General features: G+C 37.0%; 2 long non-coding RNA genes across 4 annotated transcripts; one reads left to right on the forward strand and one right to left on the reverse strand.

Annotated features, from left to right (window-relative positions):
- Positions 1-882: 882 nt before the first annotated feature.
- Positions 883-14,992, reverse strand: LOC131254773 (uncharacterized). Of its 2 annotated transcripts, none has more exons than XR_009175862.1 (3): positions 14,837-14,992; positions 14,400-14,686; positions 883-1,188 (listed from the first exon to the last, which is right to left on the reverse strand). It is a non-coding gene; the product is annotated as an uncharacterized LOC131254773 (long non-coding RNA). The 2 variants fall into 2 exon arrangements; XR_009175861.1 differs by having other exon boundaries at positions 14,400-14,738.
- On the forward strand, positions 8,672-12,960 carry LOC131254774 (uncharacterized). Of its 2 annotated transcripts, XR_009175864.1 has the most exons (4): positions 8,672-8,873; positions 9,038-9,168; positions 12,273-12,377; positions 12,887-12,960. It is a non-coding gene; the product is annotated as an uncharacterized LOC131254774 (long non-coding RNA). The 2 variants fall into 2 exon arrangements; XR_009175863.1 differs by lacking the exon at positions 12,887-12,960 and having other exon boundaries at positions 12,273-12,807.
- Positions 14,993-15,072: the final 80 nt, after the last annotated feature.

Below are 15,072 nucleotides of genomic sequence, written 5' to 3' on the forward strand. Positions count from 1 at the left end.
AATATTGTTTCCTTTGATTGAGCGTCACGTACATTCAAGACAAGAACATGATTGACTGTATGTATGCCCACACCACAACAAAGTTAGCCTTTCCTGGTGGTCAAAACCGCTGGTAAAGGTCCAAAAAGACCGCCGGTAAAGGTTTTATCAGCGGTCAGGAAAGTGCCAGTAAAGGCTCTGTTGGTAAAGGTTTTATTGGCGGTTTTGCATGACGCGCCTAAATCGTTAGTTTTTTACTACACTAGCGGAAAACGGGAAAAAGCTACGGATAAAATCCGTAGCTATATGATTTAGCTACGCTTATAGTCTGAAGTACATCTGTTGCCATTAGTACCATAGCCATAGCTTTTAAAGATATAGATACGAATTTGATCCGTAGCCATAGAACATTTGGTTACCTATAATCTGCAGCCTTTTGGATATTGTTGCACCTGATAATCTATAGCTTTTACAGCAAGGTTTTCTTGTAGTTATTTTTTAAGAGTAAGCATGGTGAAATAAATGACCACCTGCTTTGCATATAAACTCCATAATGCACGAAATTCAAACTCAACTGTACCATAATCAACATTTACAAAGTGTTACAATGACAGAAAAGTAGGAAAAGGATAGCCCTCGATCTCCAAAAGATTTTTGGCCTATGGCACATCAAAAAGGTGGCCCATCTAATAAATAGTCTGGACTGCCAAGCACATTAACCAACCTTGTCTGATGACTGTAAAGATGGATCACTTAAATTGAGGACAATAATTAAAAAAAAAAAAACTGTTACCCATCAAACCACTACCATCTTAAAGAAAGAAAAAAAAAAAACACACCGTATATATCCAAAATACAAAGGCCCATCACCTCATTGCAGCTACATCCAGGAAACATAAACCGTTAAACTAAATGAAGTTGCCATTCTAGACATTGAATCACATATAATATCAATAGAAAAAATGCCAAAAGAAGAAGAAGAAGAAGAGAATTGAGTGAAAGATATTGATGGTTGGGATTTTTTAATAAAGAAAGAAAGAAAAAAAAAATGATGAAGGGCGAAGAGCCCGGCCCTTGATGATATCAATGCTCATCTTAATGGGGTCTGTAGCTTTCAATTCCACTTGAAATCCATTTAGCTCTCTCTTTAACCTGTCCTTGAAGCTTGCATATAGCATCTTACTCCTCACTTGTGATGAATCTGGGGACCTGACATGCCAAACTAGAAAAAAAAAAAAAAAAAACATCAATGTCTTTAAAACACAGGCAGGACCGGATGGTCCAACCGCACTACACCAATATAGCAGTTTTGGAACGACCATGGTTTTGGTTTTGGAACGGCTTAAGCTGTTTCAGATTTGGAACCCTACTAGAACAAAAGAAATAAAATAAAACCTAATTCCTAACTGTACCTGAACCAAACTCTCTCACCCGCTCCCTCACCCCATCGACACTAAGATCCCTCTCCATCACTGCCGATCTCTCTCCCTCTCACTCCTGATCTCCCTCCCTCTCAATCTCTCTCCCTCTCTCTCCCGCTCCCTCACACCTGATTTCCCTCCCTCTCCATCTCTCTCCCTCTCTCTCTCCCACTCCCTCACTCCAGATCTTCCTCCCTCTCGATCTCTCTCCCTCACTACACGACAACACAGCATAGCCGACACAGATCCATATAAATTCAAAAGAAAAAACCCTGTGCGCGCGGCATTGGATGTTGGATCTGGCGTGGCATCGACACTAAGAAGTGAAGCATCTCTCTATCTCTATATCTATCTCTATAGCAGATCTAGAAAGGTAAATTTTGTTTTCTCTTTCATTATTCTATCATTTCCGGCCCTAATTTCTTCAATCTCTGTTTGCAATGATTTGAGGAGAGGATTTCATTCTAATTTGGGAAATCTAACATGGATTTTGTTTATTTTCTGATGACTTTGTTTCTTGCTTGGGATTTCTGAGTGTTTTTATTGGAGGTTCTTTTCAAATCAGTAGATTTGGATGTGCTACTGTCTATATTTTTTTCTTAGGTTCTTTTCAAATCTCCATGGGCTTGACTTAAGCCCGTTTGTGCAGACCAGGTTGTTGAATTTCTATGTGAAATACAAAGAGATTGCATGTGCACGTGGGGTGTTTGATGAAATTCTTGGGAGGATATTTATTGTAAATTTATATATTTTACCTTATTGTAAATATTTATTTTAGAGTGGATAACTACTGCAGATTTGACTATGGGGCCCACCTGAGTGTATATGCAATCCAAGCCATCCAGACAATTCACCTAGCCTGGATGAAGGGTCAGGCTAAAAATCAGGTTGTTTTGAAACTCATGTGGGCCCTGGTGCAAATTAAGGGAGGGTGTTCCTACCCAATTTCATTCCTTATGCTGTTGTCCCACCATAGTGTTCAGCTCACACATCTGATGCATGGATTAGGATGTTACATCACACAGGCCCCACATTTGCCTGGTACCACCATAAGCTGGAGCACACTTCATAATACAAAGCTAATGTGATACTTCATGGTTACAGCTATTTCCTAACCAAATCAAGGTCATTAGGATTAAACAAACTCCATATTTTGAGTAGGGAAAAAAGATAAGATCAGCAAAAAAAAATAGGCAATTACTCCAATTTTAATCAGCAAAAAAAGCTAATGGATCTGGCTTGGCCCAGTTCAAATCTTGGGTCTACCTCATTTTTGGAGTCATATTCTAACATGATATGTTGAAACAGATGGATGGAGTGGACGTCGCATGGTCATCATGGATAGGCTTGATTTTCTTAGGTGGCTCAGAGTTGGCCATTGTTTTCTACAATGTGCAGGGGGATGGGCTCATCTGTTTTACATTTTTCAACTAAGATACATCATTTGTTCTCCTTCTTACAGTTAGGATACAAAGATATACTCCAAATAGTTAACATATTTGCATTGTATCTCATCCTACACTTCAATTTCAAGTGTAAAAGTGAAACTCATGGCATATCAATGTTGCAAGTGGTACAATAGACCAGCCAGTGCCGTATGTGAGGTTCCAAAGGTAGCTACAGGGGCTGTTTAATGACTGATGTTATGCATTTCAGTTGTTGGCAGTTGCTTTGCAGCTGGCAACCAATCATGTCCAGGAAGCACTTAAATTTTTAATTGATTGTTCTGTTTGTTTCTCCAACTTGTACCATGATTTTTCCTTGATGCATTCAACAAAAACAAATGATTGTATGAAGTAGCAGAGCATACCTTAAACCTATGAATTAGATAATGAAGCTTGATGGTGCTGAACAATTGCTTAAAATGATTTCAATAGTCTAAATCTTCACTTTACATCACTTTTAGCTTGATTAACATTTGAGATTAGTTGCGTTTGATTCTCTCTACTCAACTCGTAATATGCATGAATATATACAATATTTGGTTGGAAAGAGGGACCAAGAGCTTTGAAATGCATATTTGATTTTGTTCTAACTCTACCGAAGGAACTTATCAATTATGTGACTTTTTTTTTAATCTCCTTCAATTAATTAAAAAATTCAATGTAATTACATAATTCTAAGAATTCTTAACTAAAAATGAATTATTTTGGAATTGAAATGGAAAACACATAAAGGATATCTTAGAAGACACTCTTGCAATGTAAAAGGTCAGAATAGGAAAAGGCAGAAATGAAAGACTAAAAGGTGTGGCCATGTAGGCCACTCATATATAATTTCAAAAATTTTCTCTGTTTAAACAAATTACAGCTGAAATATGATGAAGTTATTGGAGTGTTGGAAGGAAGAAATATATGGTGTTAGAAAGGTGGGGCAATTTTGAAATTTTGAAAAGGAGCAGCAAGAGGTAAGGCTGTCAATGGGTTGGATCTGGTGTTGGTTTCAGCCCATCTTTTGAACTGGTAGTGTTAGGACTCTCAAGCAGGCCAGGCCCTATTCAAAATTTTCATTTTGATAACCCAGCTCTAGCCTGTTGAAAGCTTTGGTGAGAACTAGGGGTGCAACTCCGGCAGTTTGGGGTTGAGGGTCGGCCTGAACCGAACTCGAATTTCAACATGAGGTGCACAATCCAAAAAAAAAAAAAAAAAACAACAACTATTAGAGGCTTACGACTAGCAAATTATCTTTATGGCACTTTTGCCATGGTAAACTGATTGATCCACTGGGAATTTTACAGCACTTTTGCCAAGAGAAAAAACAAAACACATGTTCCAAGAATTCATCATAAATAAAGGACTTTTTAAAAGATTTAAAAATCAGAATTTCATCATCTACAGGGTGGAGAAGTACCTTTATTTTATTAAACGCTTACAACTAGCAAATTATCTTTGTCGGCTGTCATGGTAAACTGATTGATCCAACCTCAACAGTGACTATTACTCCATCACACCATTGAGCAATTCTTGTAACCCTGGTTATCAGGATTTGCTTGTAAAATGGATGTCAATATACGGACCCAAGAAATCTTTTTGCCAAATAAACACAGCAATTATATATCTGAAATTCCATACATATTTATGGTGTTGATGTATTGATACAATGATCTGTGGCAAAACCTTTAATTTTATCATTAAGTACTATTCCATTTGCTTCCACATTGTATTTACTCATTGTTTATGCTTGTAGAATGACATGATCAAGCCGGTTGAACGTTCTGAAATCATCGTCAAAGCAAGAACCGTGAAGTCAATTTGTTCGGTAAGATTTTATTCTTTTTCACTTCTGTTAAGAGCACTACACGCATGCCCGCCCGCCTGCCCCCCTGCTATCTCGATATTCATCTGCTGCTGTTTGTCACTAAGCTATCTCGATGTTCATCTGCTGCTGTAACGTAAAAGTATTATTATTATCACTTTAGTCGTCAAAGTATATAGTTCTTGTATGTTATGTTAGTGCACCTATGTGTGTTAGGGACCTTTGTCAGCATGAAACCTCTTACAAGTTCAGATAAATGGATAAAAGCACATTTATTTTGTAATTTATTACAATAGAGGCTGTTTTTACAAGTGAAATTAGACCACTGGCTGAGTGTTACGTACAATCTCTTTCCTATATTTTTGAAATATCAACACCAGATGGAAAAAACATATTACTGCAGCCATTAAGACATTATGTATACTGATATTTCAAAAAAAAAAAAAAAAAGAAAGAAAGAAGAAAAAGACATTCTGCACTGGCAATTTTTGGGGTATCATTTTCCCCCTTCTTTATGGAAGAAACAAATAGACAATACATGTGGATAAAAATAGTCATTGTTGTATTCAACTATTGCCCCACCCACCCGTCGACACCCAAAAGAGAGGATCTTCATGTTTTTTTTTTTTTTTGTTGACCATGTGGCATGTCTTCCTGATTTTTGCTCTCTCTCTCTCTCTCTCTCTCTCTCTCTCTCTCTCTCTCTCTCTCTCTCTCTCTCTCTCTCTCTCTCTCTCTTTTCAAGGACCAAGTGGCTGTCATTCATGAAACTTTGGAAGCAAAAGAAAGTGCTTTTGAGAAATTGCTCTAGGGAGAATGTGACAAGGCAAAGCTGTCCAACAATGATTCTAGAAGCAAAGAGGAGATTGACGTCTCTGTAATGAATTGTTTATCTTGTTGATGGAAGGTGATAGAGGAAAACCAAACTTTACCTCCTCCCCAAATGTGTGTGTGTGTGTACACATGCACATGCTGATGCATGTATGTGCACACACACACCCACACACACACACACACACATATGCATAAGTTAGACTCCTTTGCTATAATATCTAGGTTTTACACTCTTTAGAGTCCATGACTACTGAATATTTTTTTGTCTAGGTTGCTCAACTGATCAGCCAAAAGAAAAAAAAAGCACGCCCACGCGCACAAAAAAAAAAGGCTTTTTCTAATAGTAACCGTTTTAGGATTTGATATTCATAATACAGCCCCATCTTGGTTTTCATTGTGCTTCAATTTTGTTCTTTTTTCTTTTGGCCCAACATCTGGTGTGATGATAATTTCTGCTTTGATATTGATTCTATTGACACCCAACACAGCCATGTTGAAGTCTTTTAACTTCCGAGGAACACATTGATTTGGCATTTTAATGATTGAAAAAACAACCCCCAATTATTAATATTAATCGTTCATTCTTTATTCATGTCTATTTGTTTGTGTGCACAAAAATCTAGGAGATTTAAGTTTTGACTGTTTGAATTTTCATGATTAGTGATGCTGATTTTAGTTATTTAGTGGGCAGAGGGAGTCCTCTTCATTCAGATTAAATACCTACAATTAAAAACTTCTATGCCCTTTAAAATTTCGGATCGAGTTAAAATTTATGTCCTCTTCATTCAGATTTGTGTGAACTTATAAACAGATTAGAATGTCGTCACAGTAGGCACTAGGAAAGTTTCAATGGTGGGCATCATTATCACCATCATTTCCTTGGGCGTGGTCTACTCGAGCCTTGAATTTATTTCATTTTTTTGCTCAGTCTAAAATAATATGAAAAAAATGAATGAATGACATGGATAAAACCCATATATCATGATGGGCCCATGAAAGCCCTGCCTAGATCGATTTCCATCCAAAGGGCACATGCAATCTGCCATGGTGCAAATTATTTTTATGGTGTGAACTACCCAAAGATTGGATCCACCATATTTTTTGGTCATCTGATCATCCATTGGATGCCATGCAAAGCTCTAGTGGGCCACAACACAGGGAACAAGGTGAGATGCAGTACAACCTGATTTTTGTCTTGCCCCAAAAATCTCCCTCCCTTATGACCCACATGAGCTGATTTTTGGGCCCTAGGATAATGTGGGGTGGCACATTTTATGGATAAGTCCACATGTTACCAGTGCCTTAAATACTAAAGTCAGGTCATGTGCCAAACAAGCCATGGGTGGCCATGGCCACATATGGGCTAGGCCTTGTCTGATGCTAAGGCCCAAACCCTGAGGTCATACTCAAACAAGGCCTGACCTAATACATCCCCTAATCAGATTGGACTTGAATGTTTGTTGAATAGAACACATACATACGAAGTGGGACCAGGCTAAAATAACCTAAGACCAGGCCTGACCCGAGATCTGATTGGGCCATACATGACAGGTTCAAGCATGGTCTGAAGCAGGGCCACCCCTTGGACAGGCCTAGCCATGCAAGATCCAAACCATCTAGAATCACAAGCCACTTGATGTAGCATGGCTTGAAATTGATCTTAAAATCTAATTTACGGCCACCAATTTAGGCCCTTTTAGAAACTTGAAGATAATTTCATCTTATTTTAGTTATGGGTTATCAAAGATTTTAATCATTTCAATCTCTAATACATGATTACTGTTTAAAAAATTGACCTGAGCTCATTTCGAGTGGCAACCAAACAGGGCCTAAGGATTTTGTATTCAAAGTTGTGTTTGCATTGGATTGGCAACCTTCCCCTAATAGTGCATTAGTCATGGATTGCCAACATCCGAGCTGACTCGTACTCAGTCAAGAAGCCATGTTATTGGTTCAACAAAACTCTTTTGATCTCTAGTTTCTATTATGAATGTCTCAGGTAATGCGCCAGCTCCAGTTTTTCCTATTTTTTCTTCTGCTCTTAGTGCCTGTTTGAATTGTAAGTTGCTTAAGATAAGCTACTTATTCCACCAGTAGCTTATATTAGTTTCTACTTATTAAGAAGATAAGCATATTTACCTGCGTCTCCTCTCTTTTGTCTCTCCTAATGTCTCTCTCCAGCAACTTATGAAAAGTAGAAAAGCAAAAAAAACTAATTGAAGTGATTAAGTACTTTTAAGTAAAAAAGTTTTAACTAATCATAAACCAAACTTATTTATCTGACATAAGTCACTTATCTACTGTTGTAGGTAGAAAAAGTAACTTATTTGGTGGTATCCAAACGGATTAAATGCAAATACTTGCTTTTTGTCGTGGAGTGGGTGAACTTCTCCTTCTTGAATTCGTTACTATGGATATTGCTCAAACAATTTATAAGACCTGGGACTCTCAGCCATTAGAGGAATCAATTGCCATCCACATGTGCTTCTCCTGCACGTGCATCACAATCTAATAGGCTTCATTCATAGTTTATGGTTGGATCTCCATCATCCTGTTTTGAATGCTTCTTCTGAGCACTCTATAGTATTGAGTTACCTGCTACATTTCTGATTCCGCTAGATCACACCTCGACGTTAGATTATAATTCTTGTAGTTGTATCCTCAGTTAGACCAAAAACTTACTAATTAGGTTCTTGGCCGTGTCATTGAGGTGTCCATATTAGCTGTGTGAGATGTAGGCCATGTATGCGGTAGAGAAGCTTTCATGGCGATTAAATACTGTTATGCTAGTGTATTGTTGTGTTACTAGAAGTAGAAGGAAAAGGGTGTGTTTAAATAGTGATTTTTAGTGTTTATATCAAATGATATTTACTTCGGCTTTTCTTTTTTGATATGTTTTTATTCGATTGGAAGGAACTTGTATTGGTGGTTAACTTCAATGATGAGGATTGAATTTCTTGATCTGGGTTGCTTTAGTTTCTGATTTTGATTGTGTTGAGAGAAGATAGGAATAAGGACGGATTTTATTTTAATTGAATTCTTATACGCGACCGCCATGTGCATATGCCAACATGGCCTGCATGTTCAAGGTGTGAGCCCTTGTTTACACAAACAATCAGGCACATCCCTATTTTTTATTTTATTTTATAATGATGATCAGAATTCCAACTGATTTAGAATCAATGTCTCCCTATATGATATTTTTTTGGCAACTGGATGTAGATGCAACTTTTTTAGCATGCTTTCCATGTTTATGACAAGTTCATTCATCATAAATTAGGTGGGCCAACACCGTCTGAATATGAAAAACTACAAGCAGAAATGCAAGATTTGCAGTTAAAGTATGATGAGCTTTCAGCAACTCACCTAGACACTTGCAGGGAGGTAAACCATATTAACCATACAGACTGATAGAATTAAGGACTACATTGTGGAATTCTGTGTTTATTTTCTATTGAGAATAAAACTGAATATATACAGGTGGAGAATTATCTTTAGATATAACACGAAATCACAATTTAGCTATTTCTACCATATTACCTTTGCAGTACAACTTTGCGGGCCGCCTCCTTGGTCCTAGAGGGAACTCTCTCAAGTGAGTGGAGGCAAATACTGAATGCCATGTCTTGATCATTCAAGCATAGGAGTGAACCTAGACCCATTACGTAAGTGGTCAAAGGTAAGAATTGCCTGAAATTTCATTTACATTTTCATTTGTTACTGCACATTGAATATAGATAGACAGTCAACATCTTCTTCCAGCAGATGATTTATTTCACTTATGTTTGACCCACCTGATCAATGACTCAGATCTCACTAATCATTGTTGTGTGTGCCTACATTTATAGGAGGTGAACGACTAAACAAAGAGATAAATGCATAGTGGTTAGCTAAGCCCAAACGTTTGTATAACTTGAGCCACATACAAGCCATCCAATGTGCCAATGTGACACATGTATTGCAGATCCAAGCCATCCATTTGGTGGATCCTAAGCCTTAGAAAAAATGCTAGACCATCGACCAAACAGACTGATTATAAAGAAGAGAATGACTTAGTAAATATGGCTAATATCTTTTCACATACCATGTATTGGTAGGATTTAACTGATCAGAGAATGACTTAGTAAATATGGCTACCACCATACCATTTGAAATTATTTGTCACTTTGAACATATTGTGTGGATTTATGGCACTGTATCTTTGATGCTACAGTGCTATGGTTGAGCTCAACTAGCATCAGATTACTACATTATCATTGGTCATCTCTTTAATGCTACAGTCCTACAACATTTTTTCCTGTGTTTCAATTTTCATTTGCTTCAATGTTTCTAGTACTTTCTACATTATTGCTCCTCAAAATTTTTACTTTTTTTTTTTTTTGAAATACAACCAGGAGCAATTTCTGGCCCCTAAGCAGAATCATCTCCCCAAAGTTAGAGCCAAACTTAATGGAAGAGGAGGAAGAGGATGAAGCGTTAAATATCTGCCCCTCTTAGATCTCATGATTCTTTGCAGCATCAGGTCATAAGATTGCTTCTTTTCTCCTACTCTTTTGCTACTTCAAGTGACTAAGTTTTCTGAGATCTATCATTAATCTGATGGGCATAACTGTGCCCCTGTTTTAGGGATATAGACTGCTCCACAAGCACCTCTAATCCCAATTATTTGGGTTACTTTAGCATGGGAAAGTAAGCAACAATTGATAGTTGTACTTTTATTGGAGTTTGATGAGCATTTCTGTCCTGCATGTGAAACATGGTTACAATGATTTGGACCTCTGATTCAATTATCAAGCAGATGGATGATCAGCTATAGCCTAAAAGCTATGGTGGTAGAATTATCTTAGTTATTATATTGGTGTGTCGCAAATGGATGATTGAGTAATGATTGATTTGGTGGACAAAAATACCCCCATTAGATGCTTAGGATCACTTGATCTTCTTTTGTACAGGGGCACATTGGCAAGGGTGTTCATGGAATCTATAATTGTCTTATGATAGAAATGGATTAGGTGCATCACATGGTGGTAAAAAAAAGATTTATTTTTTTTTTTTTTTTTTTTCAGTTGTAGGGGCCTTTTGGCAAAAATCCGTTTTTCTTTTGTTTTCTGGTGTTTTTGGACTGTTTTCTTTTGTATGGTGAAAATGGGCTTATTGCACATTTCCTGTTACTAGTAGGGTTGTTTGGCAAAAATCCAAATTTTTTTTTTTTTCTTACTAGTCTTCTACATTTGTAGGACTGCATTTTCATGGTGGATCTCTACATTTTTTTTTCAAATGCATTTGATTTTCTTCACTTGACTTTGTTGTATAGTTTCAAACGACTGTTCTGTGAAGATATATGATGTTGTCAACTACGATATGATGTTCATGATGCGTTTACCGCTTGTTCCTGGCACGCTTGAATGGGTTTACCAGCCTAGAGATGTCAAAGCTAAGCTTGCCATTAGTGACTGGAACTCGGCCTATGTTCACATATAAGATGCACGTGCTGGTTCGAATGAACTTATTATTTCAAAAGAGGTATCTCAGTTGATTTTTTTTATTATGTTCTTAAAAATGTTTAGAGCCATGCTAAGGATATTGGTACAAAGAGGATTGAGAATCCTTTTTTGAGGCACATCCATCAAGTAGGATGAATCCATTCATACTGTATATTTGAGTCCATACTCATCTTTTGATTTTCAGGTTGCAAATGGATTATTGCCACTACAAAATATTTATCCAAGCAGAATATTCCAAAATCACTAGGGAATTGATTTGGGTTTGTTTTGGTTTTTTGGGTTTTTAATTCCCAATTGCATAATCTAATGCAATCATTCCATTTAGGGTTTTTTTTTTTTTTCACGATGAATGGTTGCTTTTATTTGACTGGATGTTGAAAAGGGAACTGATGATCTACAACTGGCTGGATGTTGAAAAGGCCAATGTCCACATTTCTACTGTTTTCCATGCTGACCCATGTCCAAAGGGTTTTTAACGTCCACATTAAGGATGGATTTACCATAGTTTATAGGAATGCAATTACAGTGTTTGAGGATGCTTCCTTGTTTCCAATGCTTATCATGTTCATTGTTTTTCATGGATAAACAGAACATTCATAATTCAATTCATTAGCTGAGTTGGAAATCTGTCTTCTGGTTTCAGGCCCAACTTAGCTGAGTTTCATAGAACTCTATGACTCAGCCCAGCGTTTGAGAAATTGGTTAACAGCACCAATCTGATTGTAAAGAGATGCAAGGAAACCATGAAAAAAATTGAGGAAAATAGTGAAAAAAGATGCTGGGGACATGTAGCTTCAATCTAATGATTAAATACGTGTTAGGTGGGTATGTGCAAACGTGATTATCATTATGCCTTTCCTTTATTATTTTTGCAGGTTAGGCAGGATTTCTTGGCAATCACATGCTTTGCTGCTGTTTGTTTCCTTGCTCTGCTGCTTTCAGCTTTCAGGCTTTGCTGTTTGGTTTTTCAGCAATTGTGCTCTCAGGTTTGGCTAAATTTTCAATTCAAGCTAAAATTAGCTGCCTTTGTTGAATCTCTGATCACTTCCTTGTCAAAGGTTTCTCAATCCTTGGAGTGGAGAACTACAACAGGCACTCACATTCTTTTAACTTCCAGGTCCATCTATAAAATGAGATTCATAGTTGATTGATCCATTGTATGGAAATCGATTAGGTGGTGGCCTTTGATTCAAGTACTTTAGACTCTGTTGCATCTGCTATTGTAACCATTGGTGGTACCTTAACTAGAATTCTTTTCTTGCTTTACTCCTTTTTTCAGGAAATGGTGAAAGGGTGGGAAGCTAATCTTCTCATTTGATGCAACAAAGAAAGCTAGCTTTGGTGTACTCCCACGATATGCAAAAGATGAGCTTCAAATCAGATGGTTTGACCTCCCAAATTGCTTTATCTTCCATAATGGTGAGTTTTTTTTTTTTCCCTTTAATAGACCAACAACAATGTCTCGGGAAACATTTGAAGCTTACTATGCCTGATGTGTATTTTGCATCATAATCCTATATGTCATATCAAGCAGGGTTAATTGGCTTGGGCATTGAGGGGTCCCAGATGTGTGTTTGTGTTTCTAGTCCTTTGTAGCATGCTCCCATTCTTCAACCTTGATCATTAGTGGGGAGACTTTTCTTTTTCAATCAGTTACCTTTGGCCTCTTTTTGTATCTTGCCAGAGCCGAGATCTATTTGTTGTTTGTCTATGATTTGAATTTAACACTTTAACTGATTTACTCTATTGGCTGGCTTGCATTACCTTGACACATGTTTTTATTGGATATGCTTAAGTATTGATGCACATAGATTGATGGTTTTGCATGTCTTATTCCTCTCCTTTCATTTTCATGAAACAATGCTTAGTATTTTTATTTATTTATATTCTTAGGTTGGAAACGCCTTGTTCCTGTGGGTCTAGGAGATGATGATCAATGCATTGAGGGAGCCTTACATGCCATCTCCACAAAGCTATTATTTAAAGTGCTAGCCTTTACTATAGTTTATTTTGTAAATTTGATTTTGCAATGAAACATCTTCAAGCACATTATTTTCTTATATTTTTCTATGGATTAATCTCTATTTTGATGGAATGCAATAAATTTCTACGGATTTATTTCCCTTGACCCTAAATTTTGTGTGTTTGTCGGGGTTTAAAGTTTTCCCTAAAATTCCGTCCTAAACCGTAAGCATTGGCAACATTAAGAACGGTTTAAAACCGTTCCTAAAATTTAGTTGCTAAAATGTGACCGTCGATACTAGAACGGTTTAAAACCGTTCCTAAAATTCCGTCTCAAATTTGAAACGGTACCCTAACGGTTCTGAACCACTTTTTTTTTGCGACGCCTCATTTAGGAACGGTTTAAACCGTTCCTGAAGCATTTAGGAACGGTCCAAAACCGTTCCTAAATGACAATTTTGGTCTAGTGCCGATTCCTGTAGGTCCACTCATTACACTACAAAGTCACTTGAGTTGGTAATTTTTTATTTTTTATTTTTTTTCCTTCTTTGTTGTAGAAGATTCCTTGCAATATATTTATTTAGTTTGGACTGAAATGGACCAGACCGTTTCGACCGCTCTTGCACTGCCCATTTAACCAAAACCGTTAAAAAATAAAAATAAAAATAAAACCTTCAAATCATCAAATATATGCCAGACATATTGGTCAACTGAGATTGGTCTATTGAATTACCAAATATCCATATAATGTTTTTTTTTTTTAAAATGAATTTTATCAGAAGTCTGCTCCATACATCAATGGTGGTTAAGTTGGAGCTTTTCCCTTTAAAACTAGGTCATCTTCCAAGATCCAGACTGCCTATATGACCAGTGTCAATTTGTATGGTGGATAGATATTCATTTGTTTATACAATGGTCTATCAAGGATGTCAAACAACCTCTTATTTTTAGGCCAGAAGATCAAAAGTGTGGCCCATTAAGACTCAATGGAAAGTTTAGATCTCCATACAAGTTACATGTTAATTAAAGTGGACAAGTGAAATGTACATATGTGCTCCAAGCTTCCAATCGCCTAAAGTAATTTTATTAATCAAGTTCTTTTGGTGCCCATATATAAGAATCATAACATCCGAATGATGGTAACTTAGGAAAATTAATATGAAGGTGAAATGATGAAATATGGTTGTGACATTCTTATCAATGAGTGTCAAATGTCCCATTCAAAATCATGTATGGTGTTTATGGAAAATTACTTCTCTTTAGTAACATCTTATGTTGGTTGCCCACAAGTGTTTATGTTGTTTTAACTATATTTGTTGTAGATCTGATTAAGAGTATGGATGCAGGAACGCTAAGGAGGTAAAGCAATGGTGTGGATAAAACATCAAGGTATAGAACAATTGAGGTTTATGTTTGGGGTTTGCAAGACCAAGTCTTAAGTTACCTATAGCTTCCTGCCTTTGATTCATTTCTTTTCCGCATTGTTGCAGGAGATCTGAATATCCTAATCATGCTCTAAAGCTTTGTAGAAATGCTTCTGCTGCAGTTGACATCAGTAGTCTAGCTTCACAATGCTCTCTTGTCGATCCAGGTAAGTTGTAACAACTAACAATCATACTGCATAATTGTTACATCGGGGCTAAATAGTCCCTTCCACTGATTGTGCCTATTGGCTGTGTTTGGCAAGCACCGAGGTATCAAATCCACCATTTGACCAGTAGATAGTTTAACCTGCATTTTGTAGACATTGTAAGACAATACACCTGAGCGCTTTGGCAAGCACCTTGTATCAAATCCAACATATACTGTCAATTGGTATTTTGTTGGCTGATTGGTTTAATCCATCATTGTTAGTAGCACTAGAATCAGTGATGTAAGTACCTTTTCTTCTGGTAGGTCATGCCAATCAGCACCTAGGCGCTTTGGAATTCTTTGGCATCGGATTTAGTTCAACTCATTCTTTTCTTTTGATATGTGATCACTCAAGACCAACATGTTCCCTCAGATTTTCTTTTGGAACCATGACACAGGATCATTTCCATACCGCAAACAAAAAAACAAGGAGCAATTGAAAGAGCAATGAAAATTGACCATCGGTAAAATGAAGGTCAAAAGGA

The sequence above is a fragment of the Magnolia sinica genome, chromosome 9 (assembly GCF_029962835.1).
Source record: "Magnolia sinica isolate HGM2019 chromosome 9, MsV1, whole genome shotgun sequence".
Lineage (NCBI taxonomy): Eukaryota > Viridiplantae > Streptophyta > Magnoliopsida > Magnoliales > Magnoliaceae > Magnolia > Magnolia sinica.